The 19,829-nt window shown below is 49.8% G+C and overlaps 1 protein-coding gene across 1 annotated transcript in view; it reads right to left on the bottom strand.

The window, feature by feature from the left end:
• SPSB1 (splA/ryanodine receptor domain and SOCS box containing 1) overlaps positions 1 to 19,829 on the bottom strand; it is a 30,410-nt gene extending 10,581 nt beyond the window's left edge. Inside the window, exon 1 of the mRNA XM_083876594.1 lies at positions 19,736 to 19,829. The gene's annotated coding sequence lies outside the window, so the exon portion shown is untranslated. The remainder of the gene's footprint in view (positions 1 to 19,735) is intronic.

Below are 19,829 nucleotides of genomic sequence, written 5' to 3'. Positions count from 1 at the left end.
TCTCTTTGCCCAGGCTGGGATAAACCTGCCAGGCTGCTGAGACACAAACTGTGAGCCTGGAGAGCTCCCTGCCATCCCCAGGCACAGGGAGAAAAGCTGTCAACAAGGCACAGCACAGCACACGTGGAAGTGCCAAATGCAGCTGTTGGAATCTCGACTGGGATAAGGGAACAAAACATTGGCAGAGGGAGGAGAGGCAGAGATTTCCTGTGCAGTACATGTGAGAGCACAGAACCAAAACAAAGCAGGCTGCAGGAATTCTGCTGCAGGAGCTGCTTTAAAGCACAAAATACTCAGGGACCAGTCGGGGAACTACAATTGTGCTCTTCATTAGCAAAACAATGTTCCTTGTGGCTTTTTGCCTCCTGCCAACATAAGATCCATCCCATTTCTATTTCATGGTATTTCTATTTCAGCAAAGGGAATCACCCCAGGGAACTCCTGAAGCCCCTGGGGCAGGGCAGCCCCCAGAGCAGATTTCTGAACACAAACTCCTCATTTTCCACTGCTCAGGGCTCTTCCCCAGGCACACACTGTCATCAGCAGATGAAAAACAATGGGCAGAATGAAGAGAAAAGGGGTAAAAGAGAGGAAAAAGATTAAAACAGAGATTGGATAGAGGGAGAGCAGCTCAGGAACCCAGCACTTCATCCCGGGATTTAAATACAATATTCCTTAAACAGGGCAAGGCAACAATTTCTGCTCACAGCCCTGGCCCAGAGCTGCAGAACACAATTACACCCTCATTTCTTAAAAGGAAAAAAAATCCTCTTGATGCACAAGACAACGGAGGCACTTTCCTGCAGCAGGAGAGGGAGGCAGGAAGGCTCATCCTGGTGCATTAATGGATTCATGCCCTGGGCAGCCTGGGGTGAGGCAGAGCCAGCCATAAATGCCCAGATGTGCAGGGGAATGAGCTGCCTCACAACCCCTGAGCTGCTGCAGCTTTGAGTGCAAATGTAAACACTGAAAAGTGCTTTTATCTCTCTTATCAGCAGCTCTGCTCATCCCTGTGATGCTCACTCCTTGCTCCCCCCTGCTATCTGCAGGGCTATTGTTGACTTTCTGGGCTTAAAAAACCGGGGAATTTAATTCTAAAGGTGTCTCAGAAAAAAGTGTTCACTGCTATTTTTAATGAGAATTAACCCTCCCTTTCCATTCAGGTGCTCAGAACAGTCAGTTTGCCTCACTAGAGGGGAAATTCAGGTTCCAAACCAGCTGCTTGCTGCAAACAGATCAGGGCAGGAGAGAGCAGAGACACTTCAGTGGGAGGCAAAGAAAGCCCTGGTGTTAAATGGGGACAACACAGCCCTGAAAATCAGACTCTGCACGTGGCAGAGCAGCTTCTCTTGGCTCTCCAGACACTCCTGGCCCCTCACAGACCCTCCCTGGCCCCTCAGAGACCCCCCCTGGCCCCTCAGAGACCCTCCCTGGCCCCTCACAGACCCCCCCTGGCCCCTCACAGACCCCCCCTGGCCCCTCACAGACCCCCCCTGGCCTCTCACAGACCCTCCCTGGCCCCTCCCTGGCCCCTCCCTGACTCTGCACCTACAAGATTTCTCTGTCTGGAGCATCAACAGAACACATGAAGGGCCCTAAACTCCTTAATTCCTCATCCATTTTTACTTTATTTCTTCAAGTCCAGTTTATCTCGGCTTTATCTCCTTCCCATGATATTCCTTAGGTGTATTTCTGCAGATAAGGGGCCAAGCCTTTAAACAGCCAGGCTCTGGGTGCTCTGCAGACAATGAATCAGAGCCCTGCCCTGGAGATTTCCAGCCTGGAACACACCTGGGGAGGAGAAAAGGAAATGTACTGCACATGGTCATTGAGTTCTTCACAGCTTTAGGGGCTGAATTAAAGGATCCCAGTCAGTGCCAGGGAATGAGGCTGAAGAACCCACTGTAGTTGGTTTGGGTTTTTGTTTGTTTGTTTGTTTGTTTGTTTTGTTTGGTTTTGGTTTTGGTTTTTTCTCATGTTTCCACGATTTCATTAGAGAAGCATAAGAAAAATTTGATTAATTTACTCAGGCTGGATGTTCACCCTGCAAGGCAACGGCCAAAGGAGCCACCCCAGTCCCATTGTGCTGGCAGGTAGAAAATGTGCACAGCCCACGGGTCAGAAACCCCAAAAATACCCCTCAAAATGCCTTTCCCTCCTCTGGAGCTGCTTCCAGAGCAGGGATTTCCCCTCCTGCCCTGAGAACAGCTGCCACACCTGGCCCATGGGGGCTGTCACACCTGCCCTGGGCTGTCACACCTGGCCCATGGTGACTGCCACACCTGGCCCATGGTGACTGCCACACCTGGCCCATGGGGGCTGTCACACCTGCCCTGGGCTGTCACACCTGGCCCCCTGTGTCTGTCACACCTGGCCCACGGTGACTGTCACACCTGGCCCATGGGGGCTGTCACACCTGGCCCCCTGTGGCTGCCACACCTGGCCCATAGTGACTGCCACACCTGGCCCATGGTGACTGCCACACCTGGCCCCCTGTGGCTGTCACACCTGGCCCCCTGTGGCTGCCACATCTGGCCCATGGTGACTGCCACACCTGGCCTGGGCTGTCACACCTGGCTCATGGTGACTGCCACACCTGGCCCCCTGTGGCTGCCACACCTGGCTCATGGTGACTGTCACAACCTGGCCTGGGCTGTCACACCTGGCTCATGGTGACTGCCACACCTGGCCCAGGGCTGCTGCAATCACTCCAGCACCATTCTCTTCTCAGCACCTGTCAGATTATACTCTTTTCTGACCCATAAATAAATTAATTTTCTGACCCATAAATAAAATAAGCCACTAAATAAGCCACTAAATAAGCCACTAAATAAGCCACTAAATAACTTTTATTTTATTTTCAGTCTCACGTGAAGACTTATAATGCATTATAATTAGGAAATAGTTGGCTTTTAATTCTAATAGCAAAAATTATATTATTTTTGCTATTATTATATTATTATGTTATTAAATTATAACATCTGTGTTGTCTCACCCTTCACATGAGACAATAAAAAAATACTAAAAAATAATAAAAATCAATAAAATAATATAAAAATAATATAAAATTAAAAATAAAATAAAAATAAATAAAAATAAAGTAATAAATAAATAAAAATTAAAATATAAATAAAAATATAAAAAATAAAATAAAAATAAAAAAAAATAAAAATAAAATAAAACTAAAATAAAAATAAAAATAAAAATAAAATAAAATAAAAATAAAAATAAAATAAAATTAAAATAAAAGTTTTTTAAAAGCCTCTCAGCTGCCACATCTGAGTCAAAAAATAAAAGTATAACCCAACAAACACCCTTCCCACCCACTACACACTGAGCTAAAACCCAGCTGACCTGTGCTGCTGCAGCTCCCCGGGGCTGTGCCAGCAGAGCTGACACCAGCACCACTCACAGCCGGTTCAGAGCGCTGTAACTCTGCTGGGAGCGGGGCTGGCCACGAACCCACAGCAGGGGAAGGGATTTTGGGCAGCTCCAGAGGGGAGGGAGGAGGTGGCCAAGGGACACCCTGCCCAGCCCCACCCAGGGCAGCAGCAGGGACAGGGCTCAGGGCTGGCAGAGCTCCCTGCCCTCTGCAGAGAGTGAAACTGCAGCCTCACATCACCAGGGGTTGGGCAAGACAGCAAAGAGCAAAAAGGGAAATCCTCCAGCAGAGAAAGAGGCTCCTGACAAACCTCAGGGCTGGAGATGGGGCAGGGGTGGGACAAGGAGTCCCTGGGCTCAGGGGTCACACCTGCCCTGCTGGGAAAACAGCCCTGAGCAGCACTGGGGGGAAAGGTGGGACAGGGAGGGCTGGGGGATGTGATTGTCTGGTGAGAAATACTAAAAATATAAACCCTGTGAGTGAAATAGAAATGAAATCCAGCTCTGAGATGTGACCATGGCAGGCAGGAGGACGGGGATGAGCTGGAGATGGGTGGAAGGACAGAAAACAAAAGGCCCCAAGGGTGCAGCCCCTCTCCACCCTGCCAAGGCATCAGGGAAAAGGGGGATGAGAAAAGTCTCTTTAGAGTTTAGAATACAGGATGATGTGGTGATAGAGCAGTTCTCATGGGCTGCAGGCAAAGGCTGTAGGGTTTGTATCTGGCGCCGGTTGGTCACTGGAAATTAGAATATTCAACACAAAAGGAGATGGAATGGATTGGAACAAGGTCCTCACTCTCTGAGCCTGCACTCTTCTTACCCCTCTTAGATCTTTTACCTCTTACCTCTCCCTCTCTCTTTCAGCCCAGGCTGGTGGCTGAAGGCAAATCCCTTTTTACCCACAATCCTTGCAATAAATCCCCGTGTCTGTAGAATATCTCAGCTCTGCAGAGTTCCCTCTCCCTGCCCTCCACTGATGCCCCTGCACAGCCCCAGGGGAGCAGCAAAGTCACCCCCAGCAGAGGCTCCTGCCCAAGGGGGGTCCCTGCACAGCCCTGCCAGAGCCACCAGCCCCTCTGTGTCAGCACAGCTCGCCCTCTTTCCTCACCTTGGGATGATCCAGGCAGCTCCTGCTGAACTTCTGGGGCTGTTTTTGGGCAGCATTGGCCTCTCACCCCATCATCTGTGTCTCTAAAACAGCTCTGAGGTTGCTCAGGGCAGCACATCTGAGTAAATGACAACTTGAGTAACCACCACCCATCCCCAACCAAGCCACTTACCAGACACCAACTTAAACAAATTTCCACTCGTCCACCTGCCCCAGCCAGTTCCTGTTAACTACAGCTCTGCATAACCTGCCAGAAAATAACTCTGGGCACCAGGAGGGAGCTTACTCTGCAAAATATTTGTAATGATGGAAGTAATTCAGAAGGAGCTCCAGAAGTTTGTGGCAGAGATCTCCTCTCCCACTGGAGGCAGGTCACAAACAGGGAAAAAAAAGGCATTTTTTTAAATGAAACAAGGGAACTCAGGCTGGTTTTCCTCTCAGGGGAAGTTCAGGGGATGTCTCAAAGTTAACCAGGCTCCTTCCAGCTCTGCATAAGGAAACTTGTGAATGTCATTAAAGGCCAGGCACAAACAGGACTCTTTAGCTCACAGCAGACTGAATTATAACAATTACATCCTTGGCATGAGGCACTGCTGGTCCAGCTTCCTACAGCCAACCCACTGAGGGCAGGACCCTTGAGCAGTTTTTTTGCCTCTTTTCCACAAGGACCCTGCAGAAGTTTTGTGCTCTGGGGGCAGCAGCAGCTTTGTGAAGCTCTGCAGGTTAAACCATTCCTGCAGCTGAGCCCAGAGCTCTGCATTTCCTGCAGCGCAGCCACTGCTCACCCTGCTCTGCTGGGACCATCCCCTGCCCACTCCCACCCACAGCCCGTGGCCTTGGCACAGCTCAGGACAAGGAGACTCTGGCTGGGAACAGTTCACTCAATGGTGTTAAAAAGAGCTGAGAAATTCGCTGTGTTTTTTTCAGCACGTTGGTTATAGCAGAGGAGCTCACTCTGAGCTCACACCCCTGGCAGCGCAGAGCTGTCCCACACTCACCCTGAGCTGCACAAGGAGGGCTGTGAGATGCCAGGGCTGTGCTGGGGCATTGACTGGGCAGGACCCAGCAGGGGAAACTCCTCTCATTTATATTTATTCCAATTTCCAGTGACCAACCGGCGCCAGATACAAACCCTACAGACTTTGCCTGCAGCCCATGAGAACTGCTCTATCACCACATCATCCTGTATTCTAAACTCTAAAGAGACTTTTCTCATCCACCTTTTCCCTGATGCCTTGGCAGGGTGGAGAGGGGCTGCACCCTTGGGGCCTTTTGTTTTCTGTCCTTCCACCCATCTCCAGCTCATCCCCGTCTTCCTGCCCGCCATGATCACATCTCAGAGCTGGATTTCATTTCTATTGCACTCACAGGTTTTACATCTCCAGTATTTCTCACCAGACAATCACATCCACCAGCCCTTCCTGTCCCACCTTTCCCAACACCAGGAAACCTTTGTTCACACCTCCAGGTTCACCTACACCTTTGTACCTGTCCAGGTGATTCCCCTGTGCTGCTGAGACTCTGCACTTCCAGAGGAACCTCAAAACCCTTTAAGGCTGAAATCTGGCCTTGGCACGTTGCAAACACAACCCCCCCAGTTTTATAACTCAGCAGCACCTCAAAGGTCTGGTCAAAGTGCCCCTCAAGCCCTGGAGCCACGGACAGGCTGCACTTACAGAGGCATTTCCTCCTCCACAATTAATTTCAAACAGCAAATGTTTATGTTCGGGACTATTTGCATTAAAGGAGCTCACACAATCCAGAGTGAACCACCCTCTTGCACAAGAATTCCCTTGATTTTTGTTATTTCCCCATTTAATTTCCAGCCCACAATGCCCATCCCTCATCCCTGGTTAAGTATCTGGATTAATTAGTTTTAATTAATTAGAGGAGCAGTGGGTGGAAAGAATGAACACTGATGGTTCTACCCCTGCCCAGAGTTTCCACTCCTGTATCAAAAGCACTTTTTTGGCTTTGACTGCCAGACTGACCATCACCGTCACCAAGCCACCAGAACAGAATTTCTGACAAAAGACTCTGCTTTCCCCCAAACCAGCCCATGAATCACTGTGGTTTCTCACTGGCAGCAGCTGCACTGAAGGAAATGCAGGTTCTCAGCAGTCCCCACCCAGAGCTGCCCTTCTGTCCCCTCCCCAGGTGACAACAGGGCAGAGCACAGAGACTTTCCCAAACAGAAAATGAAAATATCCCCAGTGCACTGTGAGCAATTCCTGCTCCTAAAGGCAACACAGGGTTCTGTGTCAGGACTCACAGACCCAGCAGGATCCCTTTTCTCAGAAAAACCACTTGTAGCTGCAGCTATTTTAATTATTCAGTTACTATCTCTTCCTTTTTTTAAATTTTTTTAAATTTTTTTTTTATTTTTTTAAATTTTTTAAAATTTTTATTTAAGGATGTCACGAGCCCTGCTGACAGTAAATCAAAAAAAATTCCCCACAACAGAGCAGCTGCCAAGGCCCAGATTACTCAGCCTGTTACCCTCAAACACGTTTATTGTGTCTGAGGCTCCAGCACTTGTATTTACATCAAACACATCCCCTGCCAGAGGGAAAGTTGTGCAAGTGTCTGGGGCTGCTCATCACGACAGAAAAAGGCAAGGCTGAGATCTGGGCTGAAATCTGGGCTGAAATCTAGAAATAAATAATAATTCTTGGTCTGTCCCAGCTGATTCTGGCAGCACCAGGAGGTGGATTCGGTTCTGGTTCAGAGGCCAGAGCAGCACATTCAGCAAAATCAGGGAATTTGTGCCCCATCCCTGCTCCCCTGGCACTCCAACCTTATCTCCTCCCTCACCAGTTCAACCTTCAAAACCTGAGATTGGATCCAAAACTTGGCAAACTCCAGGTGGAAAAACTCCCCATCCCTGGAGTTCTGCATCCTCCTCCCTGCTCGAGTCATTCCAGGTTGGATTTTGTGTCAATCCTCAGGTCAAATAAACCCCAAACAAGTGAATTCAATATTTGGTGCCTTCACACCACAAACGACTCTGAACAACACAAACATAAATTCAATTTATGTGCTTTGTTGTCTTACCTTGACACCTGGTGACACTCAGCATTTCTCTGCAACATTCCCCCACATCTCCCCAGCCTGGCCTTCCCAAGTGCTGGAAAAACAGGACTGAAGTTCCATCCTCGTGTGCAAAGGCCCCCAGTGGATTTTTCACACTCTGAAGCCCAGAGTCAGAGCCCTTCCTGTCCCCAGGGCTGTGCAGACTGAGGGTGACACCACTGGAGACAGGAGGAGACGGCTGAGTCACTGAGGAAGTGACTTTTGTTCACACTGTTCAGGAAACTGTCCTGATCACTGAGCAAAGGGATGTTTTCAGAGCAGCCAACAGCCCTGAAAAGCATCCAGAGCTCATCACAGCCCTGGCAGAGCAAGAAACACAGAGCCTGTCACACCCTGCAGGGCCTGCAGCACCTGCCCACAGGTAAAAACACCTTCCAGGTATTTCCCTGCCCCTGCCCATGGGCAAAAACACCTTCATGGGGTCCAAAAACACCTTCACAGTGTCCAAAAACACCTTCCTGGGGTCCCCCAGTGGGTCTGGAGCTCCAGCAGGGATGTCCCTGCATCTCCCCACAGGTGAAAACACCTTTAGGGTTCCCTCAGTGGGTCTGGAAGCTCCAGCAGGTGTTTCCTTACCCCAACTCTCACACAGCCTGGGAAGACAAACCCTGCACAATTCAGCCACAGGCTGGGAGAGAAAATTGCAAAATTCAGCCACAGCCTGAGAGGGAAAACTGCACAATTCAACCACAGGCTGGGAGAGAAAACCCTGCACAATTCAGCCACAGGCTGGGAGAGAAAACCCTGCACAATTCAGCCACAGGCTGGAGAGAAAACCCTGCACAATTCAGCCACAGGTTGGAGAGAAAACCCTGCACAATTCAGCCAGAGATTGGAAGAAAACCCTCCACAATTCAGCCACAGGTTGGGAGGAAAACCCTGCACAATTCAGCCACAGGCTGGAAGAAAACCCTGCACAATTCAGCCACAGGTTGGGAGGAAAACCCTGCAAAATTCAGCCACAGGCTGGGAGGAAAACCTGAACAATTCAGCCACAGGCTGGAAGAAAACCCTGCACAATTCAGCCACAGATTGGAGAGAAAACCCTGCACAATTCAGCCACAGACTGGAGAGAAAACCCTGCACAATTCAGCCACAGATTGGAGAGAAAACCCTGGACAATTCAGCCACAGAATGGAAGAAAACCCCGCACAATTCAGCCACAGGCTGGAGAGAAAACCCTGCAAAATTCAGCCACAGGCTGGGAGGGAAATCCCTGCACAAACCCCGTGCACTGACCAATGTCTGACACCTCCAGCCCCACCTGCAGCTCAGCCCCATCCACACCTCCCACCCCAAAAAGGAGCCACTGGTGCTCCCAGGGAAGGAGTGACCTGTGTGTTCACCCAGAGCAGGCAGAGTTCAGGAGCTCCCAGCCCTCAGATTTGTTTCCAAGGAACACAGAATTACCTCTGAGATAAAACCAGCAGTTTTATTATCAAAGTTAACTAGGTGCTTTGCTTTGAAATACAGTTTCTTCCCCTCTGCATCAAAGGGCTGTTAATTTTAGCCTTGTAGAGGAAAAAAAAAAAAAAAAAAAAAAAAAAAGTAGAAGAAATGAAAGCAGCATCTTCTTGGAGGAGATGAATTGAAGATAAAAGGTGTCTGTGACAGAAAGCTGGCAGCAGCCTCGTGTTTTCTAGTCAAGTTTAATCTGGGAACAACAACCACCCTTAAACACAACAAAAGCTGCGGAAAAACCCTTTCCAGATCCAACAGCACGGCCAGAAAATGCAATTTCTCTTCTGCAACTGCTGCAGCAGCCGGATGAGGTGAAGAGTCCAGACAAACCCAAACTGTGCCAGGGGCACCCAGAACCTCAGTTTGCCTCACCCACACCATCCCTGCCTCAGTTTTCAATTCCTTTTTCCTTTCCCTGAGTCTCCAGAGCTCCTGGAGCTCTCCCACAGCACAGAGGAAACAGTGACACCAGGGCAGAGCATCTCCAGCAGGTCTGGGAATAAATGGGTTGTGGTGCAGACAGTAGAGAGCAGGGAACGAGCAGAGAGAGAACAGGGAAAGAGCAGAGAGGGAGAACAGGGAATGAAAGAGCAAAGAGAGAGAGGAGGGAAAAGAAAGAACAGAGAGAGAAAACAGGGAAGAAGAGCAGAGGGACCAGGGAAAGAAAGAGCAGAGAAGGACCAGGGAAAGGGAAAAAGAGCAGAGAGGGACCAGGGAAAAAGAGCAGAGGGAGAACAGGGAAAAGAAAGAGCAGAGGAGGAGAACAGGGAAAAGAAAGAGCAGAGAGGGAGAACAGGGGAAAAAAGAGCAGAGAAAGATCAGGGAAGGAAAGAGCAAAGAGGGACCAGGGAAAGAAAGAAAGAACAAAGAGGGACCAGGGAAAAAGAAGAGCAGAAAGAGATCAGGGAAAAGAAGAGCAGAGAGGGAGAACAGGGAATGAAAGAGCAAATAGAGAAAACAGGGAAGAAGAGTAGAGGGACCAGGGAAAAGAAAGAGCAGAGGGGGAGAACAGGGAAAAAAAGAGCAGAGAGGGACCAGGAAAGGAAAGAGCAGAGAAAGAGAGAACAGGGAACAAGCAGAGGGACCAGGGAAGGAAAGAGCAGCTCTGACGTTTCCCCTGTGCCCAGCACAGGCTGTTCCCTGCCCCAGGAGCTGCAGTGGAAGGAGTGAGGCACAGCCCAGCCCTGCCCTGCAGAGCAGCCCTGGGGAAAGCTACTCCCTGGGACCTTTCAGGGCTCTGTGCCCTCTGCCTGCCCCAGCCCTGTGCCACCCCCAGGAGGATGTGCTGTCACCTCCCACTCCTCAGGCAGCTGCCAGGAGCTCTGCAACTCAAACATTCAGAGCAAAAAAACCCAAGGAAAAAAAAAAAAAAAAAAAGCTGTATAAACACAGAACAGACCAGTGCCAATGAGACATTTGTCAACATCCAGCAAAAACCACTCCAGCTCAGCCTGGGGGAGGCCAGGAACACAGAGCAGCAAAGCAGGGATGGCCCAGCAGCTCCCAAATGCTGAACCAGGAGGAGATTCCTGGCAGGCAGATTGCACAAGAGGACGGCTCACACTGCCAGCTTTACTGGAACACGCTCAGCAGATCCCCCAGAGCAGAGCAGGGTGATGATGCTGGACTCCTCTCTTGTCATTAGCCCCAAAAAAAACCCAAAAAAAAACAAAACAAAAAAAACCACACACACACAAAAAACCAAAAAAAACCCCAAAACAAACAAACAAACAAATCCCAAAACAAACAAACAAAAAACCCCCACAAACAAACAAACAAAACACCAAAAAAACAAAAAAAACACCAACAACAACAAAACAAACAAACAAACAAACAAAAAAACTTTAAATGACATGGTTGGACTCTGTGTTTATCTATAATTGACCCGGGACACCCCATAATTAGGGAGAGACTCTGCACATCTCTCCCAGGAGCTGGCAGGGAGTGCAGGCTCAGCCTGGTGAGGCAATTCTCTGCTTTCACCAGCACCTGAAAGGCTCCCTGGAAATCCCTGTGGTGGTTTGGGGTGGGCAGGGTGACCCCAAAAACCTTGGCTGCCTTCTCAAATCACCCACCAAAAAGCTCCACGAAGCAGCAATTTTAAAAGCCTTTCCACTTTGCTCGCTTGAAATTTTATCCTTTTAAAAAAATCAGATTTAAGTGCAGAGAAAAATCAGATTTAAGTGCAGATAAAAAATCAGATTTAAGTGCAGAGAAAAATCAGATTTAAGCGCAGAGAGCCCCAAAATGAAAAGGATAAATCCCATTGTACAGACTGGGGCTGCAGGAATGCTCAGTGCTGCTTTCACAGGACATCTGCACTGTCAGGGGCCACACAGCCCAGAGCAACTCCTTCCTGGAAATAGCAGTTGTGGTAACACAGAACAAATGGTTTTTTGCAAAAAAAAGTGACCAAGACAAGCATTGGGACATTGTCCAGTGGCTGCAACACTGGTTTGAGTGGAAAGGGGTGAAATTTTACTGGGACAGAAATTCACTGCTGAGCAACACCTTCACAAGGCTGAACTCTGCAGATGGAGTGATATTTAAAGTGGTTTCCTCACCAGCTCAATCCTGAGCCACTCAACCCTGATTTCTGGCAATTCTTCTCCATTTGGCCAGGAAAGCGTTGCTGTGTTTATCCCAGGAAAGCAGCAGAGGGTGAGACACACACACACCTCACTCTGCTCCTGCCTGGTCCTGGGTTAATCCCCCAAAGGTCTGGCCACACCTCAAGGACAGGCTCCTGCAGCCCCTGCTCAGCCTGGGCTCTGCCTGGTGGTCACAGGGTGGTTTTTGTCCCTTCCCAAAGCTCTGGCACCACCACAGAAAGCTGAGCCAGCAGAGCCTGGAGAACATCCATGTCCTTCCTCCCCTCCCTGGGGCTTCCCAGCAGACTAAACTGTGGCTTTTCCCCTCTGCAACAACAAAAATCCCACACCTGTGGTTACACCAGCAACTGACTGTCCCAGGCTTTGCCATTTCTGGGTCTGACCCACTGCAAAAAATCCCCAGTTTTATCAGTGACAGTGATAAAACACCCCTGAGCCCTTATCAAAGAGCTGCCAGAACTCCCAGGCAAGGCAAAATCTGCCCAGCCAAGCTCTCCTCCTCACATACCACAGCACAGGTCCTCAAAAGTCAACATGCCTCCCCCAAAGAAGTGTTTAATATAAACATTTGTAGAGTCACTTAATTCCTGGTGAACCCAGCCATTTGATGTGGGCCACAGAAAAAGAAAAAAAATAAAATAAAATAAAAAAAAAAGCTCCCATGACATCAATGGAAAGTTTCCAGTCAGAAAAAAACTCAGGGTTTGAAATGGATTAATGGAAGTTAAGAAATAAGAGAGGAGGAAGCTTTGTGGAAACAGTCAGGAGATCTGCTCTGAAGCCAGATGGACTCGATATATCTGGGAAAAAGCAGAGAAGTGAAGCTGCCTTGGTTTTTTTCAGAGTTTAGAGATGAAGAACAGCAGAGATAAGGCTGTGCTGGCTGCCCTGGGGAGGATTCTGCCTTTCCTGGGGCTGCTCAGCTGTTCCTTGGCTGCTGCTGCTGCTGCAGGTCCTGCTGCTCCTGTGGAGGAGGTGGGGTGGCTTGGCCAAGGTTTGCTGTGTGCACACTCCAGTCTGAGAGCAGGGAGAGAGCGACAGCCACCCCCAGCCCGTGCTGGGGATGGGAAATGTCTGGGGTATCAATGTCTGGGGCATTAAACACATCCAGCTTTTCCTCCTTTAAAAACCTCACACCAAACTCTGTGCTGGGGATGGGAAATGTCTGGGGCATCAAACGCATCCAGCTGCCTTTTCCTCCATTGAAAACCTCACACCAAACTCTGTGCTGGGGATGTGAAGTGTCTAGGGTATCAATATCTGGGATTTCTAACACATCCAGCAGCCTTTTCCTCCATTAAAAACCTCACACCAAACTCACCTTGGGGGTTTTACCCCTGCACTCAGTTCAGTCACAGCACATCCAGTGAAAGCAGGAGCTGGACCCCCCTCCAGGTAACACCAACCCCTGGGAGATCCCACATTGGGCTGGGGAAAGTTGGGCTATGGGGCTGTTCATCCTGGAGAAATTCATCCAGGCACAGATAAATGGAGGGCTCAGCTCTTCTGTCAGACCTGCAGGGAAATGGGGTTCCACTGGGGGACCTGCAGAGCCACCCTGTCCCTGCAAAGGGACCTGCAGAGCCACCCTGTCCCTGCACAGGGACCCTGTCCCTGCAAAGCCACCCTCTCCCTGCAGAGCCACCCTCTCCCTGCAGAGCCACCCTGTCCCTGCAATGGGACCTGCAGAGCCACCCTGTCCCTGCACAGGGACCTGCAGAGCCACCCTGTCCCTGCACAGGGACCCTGTCCCTGCAAAGCCACCCTCTCCCTGCAGAGCCACCCTGTCCCTGCAATGGGACCTGCAAAGCCACCCTGTCCCTGCAAAGCCACCCCTGTCCCTGCAAAGCCACCCTGCCACCTGCTGGGCCCTCTGCCCTGCCCAGCTGGCCCCCAGCAGTGCCACTGTCACCTCTGTGGCACCACGAGCCAGGCTCAGGCACCGTTTCTGTCACAGACACTGCTCAGGGCAGGGTGAGAGCCCAGGCTGCAGCAGCTCCTGCCTGTCACACAAACCCCAGCGCAGAACAGCCCAAAGCAATTCCCATTTCCTGCCCACAGGCACCAGGCCAGGTACTTTCTGCATCCACAGAGCCCCAGGAGCTGTTCCCAGCACAGGGGTCAGCAGGTTTACCCTGCAGCTGCTCCACTTTACAGGAACTGGGACAGACACAAACCCTGCCAGCCCAGCTCACCCCCTCTCACCAGCTGCTCACAAAGTTCTCAGCATTTCTTTATGTGAGCACCTCCTGAATCTCCAATTCCCAGATGCAGGACCACCCTGGGACTGGTGTGGAGCAAAGCAACCCCTCCCTCACCGTCCACATGCAACAACAGGGGCTGGTTCAGCCTCAAACCACCACGGGGGACTGGATTTGAATCAGGGGGGGCTCTCTGACAGCCCAGCCCATGCCCTGCTCACAGCAGAGTCCCCAGAGCCCAGCAGGAATTGCCACAGCCCATGCCCTGCTCACAGCAGAGTCCCCAGAGCCCAGCAGGAATTGCCACAGGCAGGGAAACATTTCAGGAGTCATTATTATCATTTTCTCACTGCTCTCCCTGCAGCTCAGGGGGCCCAAGGCACCACCCAGAAATGGATTGGGGCATCTGGGCAAGAACCACACTCTGCAAACTCCCAACATCACAGTCAGGATGCAGGCACTTCCCACACCTCTGCATTATAAATGGATTTTAATTCACAGGATCGGGATACAGGCACTTCCCACATCTCTGCATTATAGATGGATTTTAATTCACAGGAGGCCATTCTAACCAGGACTTTTATCCAGAGTGAAGCTTGCAGGAGTTTAAACCAAGAATTCCCAAAGATCTGAGCCCAGCTCAGCCTCCCCATGCAGGAACAGCCTGGCCTTACCCCTGGCTTGCTTTTCTTGGCTCTTCACCATCTGTGGCTCACGTTCTGCAGGACAAAGTTGTTCCTGCAGTTTTATTTTTTTTTTTTTTTTTTTGTGCAACTTGAGTGCCTTTGTACATTTATGGTGTCCAGGCCCCATCTGGGATCTCCTCAGGACAGATTCCTGACTTGATAACAGACCAGCTCTCCAAAGAAAGCAGTTTGGAGCCACATCCACACAGCTGCTCTGACTTAGGAGCTGCATCAGACTCCCCTTTTGCAGGGCTCAAAGAAAAAAGCCCATGTTTGGTAACTCCATCCAGGCACCTCCTGCCCCAGAGCTCCCAGCTACTCTCACTTTGGTATCCGGCAGATGGTGGAGTTTGTTTGGGGTCCGTCCTTTTGTTTGTTTAAGTAAAAAAAAAACAAAACAAACAAACAAACAAACAAAAAAAACCCCCACCAACCAACCAACCAACCAAAAAAAAACCGAAAAAAAACCAAACAAAAACAAAAACAAACAAAAAAAACCCCGAAAACATAAAAAACAAAACAAAAAAAAAATTAAAAAAATAAAAAAAACCACCACAACCCAAATCCCTCCAAACAAATCCTTGGGGCTCACAAACACTGCAAGGGTGTCACAAAAAAACCCCAAATCCACAAAAAACCCCAAATTCCTCCAAACAAATCCCTGGGGGTCACAAACACTGCCAGGGTGCCACCAAAAACCCCAAATCCCTCCAAATAAATCCCTGGGGGTCACAAACACTGCCAGGGTGTCACAAAAAACCCCAATAAGGTGTCACAGGCACCAGCTGGGCTGCAGAGCTCAGGACAGGCAGGACAGAGTGACAGGGCTGTCCCCAGCAGTGCTGGGACACTGCACCAGCACCACCCTGCTCATCCCTGAGAGCTCGAGGACATTTATCCTTCTCTCTGCTCTTCCCAAAGGGCTCTGCAGGGGAATCCTGCAGCCCCCAGGGCTGGGAGCAGGACACTGTCAGTGCCTCCCTCCCCTCACCTCCACTCCAGCTCACCCCAAACCAATTCCAGGGATATTTTATCTCTTTCCCCTTCCCTCAAACACTCAGGCAGCTCACAGCACCCCCAGAGATACAGATAAAAGCAGTTCCTGCACCCAATTAACACCCAGAATGAGGGTTTCTCTTTTTTGCTGTAAAAAAATCCCACTTAGTCTGCAAGAGAATTTTCAGAGCAATTCACTTTATCCCAGGAGTTTCCAAAGCACAACCATTAAGGGCAGAGCAGTGCAGAGCTAAAAGGGAAGGGATGTTTTAGCAGCCCCTGGGAAATCACAGTTAACAGTGGCTGAGCTTGGGAACTGTTATTTTATTTTTTTTTTTTACCTGTATTTCCTCACCCTCAGCACAGAGCATTTGCCCATCACCTGCAGCCCAGATCTCATCTCTCCTAAGGACAACTTCACTCTCCTCCCCAGCAATTATTCATGGAGACAGAGGCAGCTGCAGCAGTTACTCACTGGGGTAACTGAAGGGAAGATTTCTTTGTTTTCCAGGGGCTGGAAGTGAGTCAACACCTTGACATGAGCTCACTCTGCAGAGGCCACCAGCAGAGGGGACTGCAGCTGGTACCAGACACTTTATTTTATTTTATTTTATTTTATTTTATTTTATTTTATTTTATTTTATTTTATTTTATTTTATTCTGCAGGGATCACACAGCTTTGGTGTCTGACTCTGGCAAGGTGAGGGGTGGGGATGAGCTCCATCCACACCTGGAAATGCAGAGGAGGAGGAGGAGGAGGAGGAAGAGGAGGAGGAGGAGGAGGAACAGAGCCCAGTTTTGGGGAACCCACAGCCCATGCAGGTCCAGCTCTTCCTCCACTGTTGATGCACAAGGCTCCAGGCACAGGAGGTGAGGAGAAGCTCAGCCCAGCTGAAATCACCTCATTGCTGCTCTCCCCAGTTAATCCTCACCCTTGTCAGCACAAGGCCTGGGTGACTCTGGGCTCAGAAAATACAAATACACAAATAAACCCCAGAGTTCCTCTCTGAGCCCCTCAGGTGCCAATTCCAGTGTCTGCAGAGGCACCAGCCACAAAACCTGACCAAGACACCTCAGAGAGCCACAGAACATCCTCCATTCCATTAAAAAAAAATAAATAAAATAATTCCATTGTGACTCGGAGCATTATCTGTCTGCACTCAGCCCCAGACCCTGGCACAGCCTCCTCGCCGCCCCAGGAGCTGCAGATTTTTAAATTCCAGGAACTTCATGAATTCTTAATTAGCCCTCAGAAGACAAGCAGGCAGACCTCGCAGACTTGCTTTCAGTTTTTTTTTTCCTCAGGAAGGGAAACAGGGCCCAGGGAAAGAAAAAAAACAAAAAAAACCCAAAAAAAACCCAACAACAAAACCAAAACAACCCCCCCCAAAAAAAAACCAAAAAAAAAACCCCCAAAAAACCAAAAAAAACCAAACCAAACAAACAAACAAAAAAACCCCTCACACACAAAAAATAAAAATTTAAAAAAAAATTAAAAAAAAAAAAAAAAAAAAAAAAAAAAAAAAGAAAGAAAAAACCAAAAAAAACACCACCAAAAAAACCAGCCCAGACACAGGAAAGCAACAAGCAGAGGCCGTTCCCCACGTCCAGCAGCAGCAGGATGAGCTGGCCAGCTCCTGGAACAGCAGAAGTGTCCAGCAGGAGTTTACAAACACATCACAGAGCACTTGAGGAACCTCCAGAGCGCTGCAGAGGAGGCTGATAATGCACTGCAACAACCCAACATCCCCTGAGGACACTGCAGCTCATCCCCTGCCTTCAAAAGCGGGGAGAAAAGTAAATTGCTGCTGTTTTATGGGTCCATCAGCACCTCTGCTGGGAGCCCGGGCAGGGCAGGGCCACGGGAACACATTCACATCAGAATAAATTAATAAATTTATTGCTCTGGCTCACCAAAGGTGCTCCATCACTTTGGTGCTTCCCATTCCTGGCTGTTCCCTCCTGAACTCACCAATTCCAACCATCAACACTAAACCCCACCACACCTCTGAGGTTTTGTGGTTTTTTTTGGAGCAAGAGCTTTACCCCAGTGTTTGGCTTTTCATGTAGAAATAAAGAATTCCTGCTGGGGGCTGGAGCTCCAAAGGTAATTGGGAAACACATTTTAATTAAGGGCTTGTCCAGGTGTGCAAAGCACAGACTGTCTGGAGGAGACACCCAGGAGCTTTCCCAGAGCCCACCCAGCTTCCCAAAGCTCCTCCTGGACACCCTCCTGGACATCCTGCTGGACATCCTGATGGACATCCTGATGGACATCCCTGCTGGACATCCTGATGGACATCCCTGATGGACATCCCTGATGGACATCCCTGATGGACACCCTGCTGGACATCCCTGCTGGACATCCCTGCTGGACATCCTGCTGGACATCCTGCTGGACATCCTGCTGGACATCCTGATAGACATCCCTGATGGACATCCTGCTGGACATCCTGATGGACATCCTGATGGACATCCCTGCTGGACATCCTGCTGGACATCCTGATGGACATCCTGATAGACATCCCTGATGGACATCCCTGATGGACATCCCTGATGGACACCCTGCTGGACATCCCTGCTGGACATCCTGATGGACATCCCTGATGGACATCCCTGATGGACATCCTGATAGACATCCCTACTGGACATCCCTGATGGACATCCCTGATGGACATCCCTGATGGACATCCCTGCTGGACATCCCTGATGGACATCCCTACTGGACATCCCTGATGGACATCCCTGATGGACATCCTGATGGACATCCCTACTGGACATCCCTGATGGACATCCCTGATGGACATCCTGATGGACATCCCTACTGGACATCCCTGATGGACATCCCTGATGGACATCCCTGATGGACATCCCTGATGGACATCCTGATAGACATCCCTACTGGACATCCCTGATGGACATCCTCCTGGACATCCTGATGGACATCCCTGGCTGGGAGAGCCCCTGTGACCATCCCACGGGCAGGGCTCTCCCACTGGGGGCTCCAGTTTGGTCCTGGGGATGCAGAAGCCACTGACACCAGCAAAGCTTTGCAAAGCTGCAGCTGGTGCAGAAATCAGGCCTTAGAGAGGGGTGGGGAAGGCACAGAGATCACTGCTGGGACAAAAGGCTCATTGAGCCATCCTGCAGCGCTACTGTGGAAAAAAAGAAAAAGAAAAAGAAAAGGGGAAAAAAAAGGGAAAAAAGAGGAAAAAAAAGAGGAAAAAAAAAGGGAAAAAAAAGGGAAAAAAAGGGAAAAAAAAGGGAAAAAAAAGGGAAAAAAAAGGGAAAAAAAAGGGAAAAAAAAGGAAAAAAAGGGGAAAAAAAGGGGAAAAAAAGGGAAAAAAAAGGGAAAAAAAGGGGAAAAAAAGGGGAAAAAAAGGGAAAAAAAGGGAAAAAAAGGGAAAAAATAAAAGAAAAAAGAAAAAAAAAAAGAAAAAAGGGGAAAAAGGGAAAAAATAAAAATAATAAAATAATAAAAAAAGAAAAATAAAATAATTTTTAAAAAAAGAAAAAAAAGAAAAAAAAAAGAAAAAATAAAAAAAAAATAAAAAAAAAAAAAAAGAAAGAGATGTGATCTTTCTCCAGGGAGCAACTCGCATCTTTATACAATTGTTTTGTAAACTTCCTCATCTGGAGCCAGGGCTCAGCTCAGATAATTCTCAGGTTTTGGATGAGGCAGGGCCGCCAGAGCAGGGACCCCAAGGCTGCCCAGCCCAGCCCATCCCAGGCGGGAACAGGGACAGACCAGGCCTGGTCCGGCAGGAGGCCAGAGCAGCCCCGGCCTTAAACAACAGCCCCGGGCCCAACAACAACAGCCCCGGCCTTAAACAACAACACCAGCCCCGGGCCCGGCACGGGGGGTTATGTAAGGCCCGGCTGGGCTCGGGGGGTGTGTAGTGGGAAAAGGGACACAGGGACAGACAGACAGACACGGGGACAGACAGACAGACAGACACAGTAACAGAGACACAGTAACCAGGCCTTGGACAGAGCCCCGGGGAGCCCGGACAGACAGACAGACAGACAGTCCCGTTCCGAGCGATTATCGGTGTGTGCCCCGGGAACCCGCACCCGGCCCCGCCAGCCGGGCCCCGGCAGCGTCCCCGGCGGGAAGAGACCCATCACCGTCTGTCTGTCCGTCTATCCGTCCGTCCCGCTGCCCCCGCCCGGCCCCGCTCCCGGCCCCGCTCCTACCGTGCCCGGGCTGCCCGCCGGACCATGGCTCCGTTCCGTTCCGTGCCGATCCGAGCCGTGCTGTGCCGAGCCCCGGGCAGGCCGAGCCCCGCTC

This window comes from Zosterops lateralis (assembly GCF_965231275.1).
Source record: "Zosterops lateralis genome assembly, chromosome: 22".
In the NCBI taxonomy this organism is placed as follows: domain Eukaryota; kingdom Metazoa; phylum Chordata; class Aves; order Passeriformes; family Zosteropidae; genus Zosterops; species Zosterops lateralis.
This window is presented reverse-complemented; position numbering and strand designations above follow the sequence as displayed.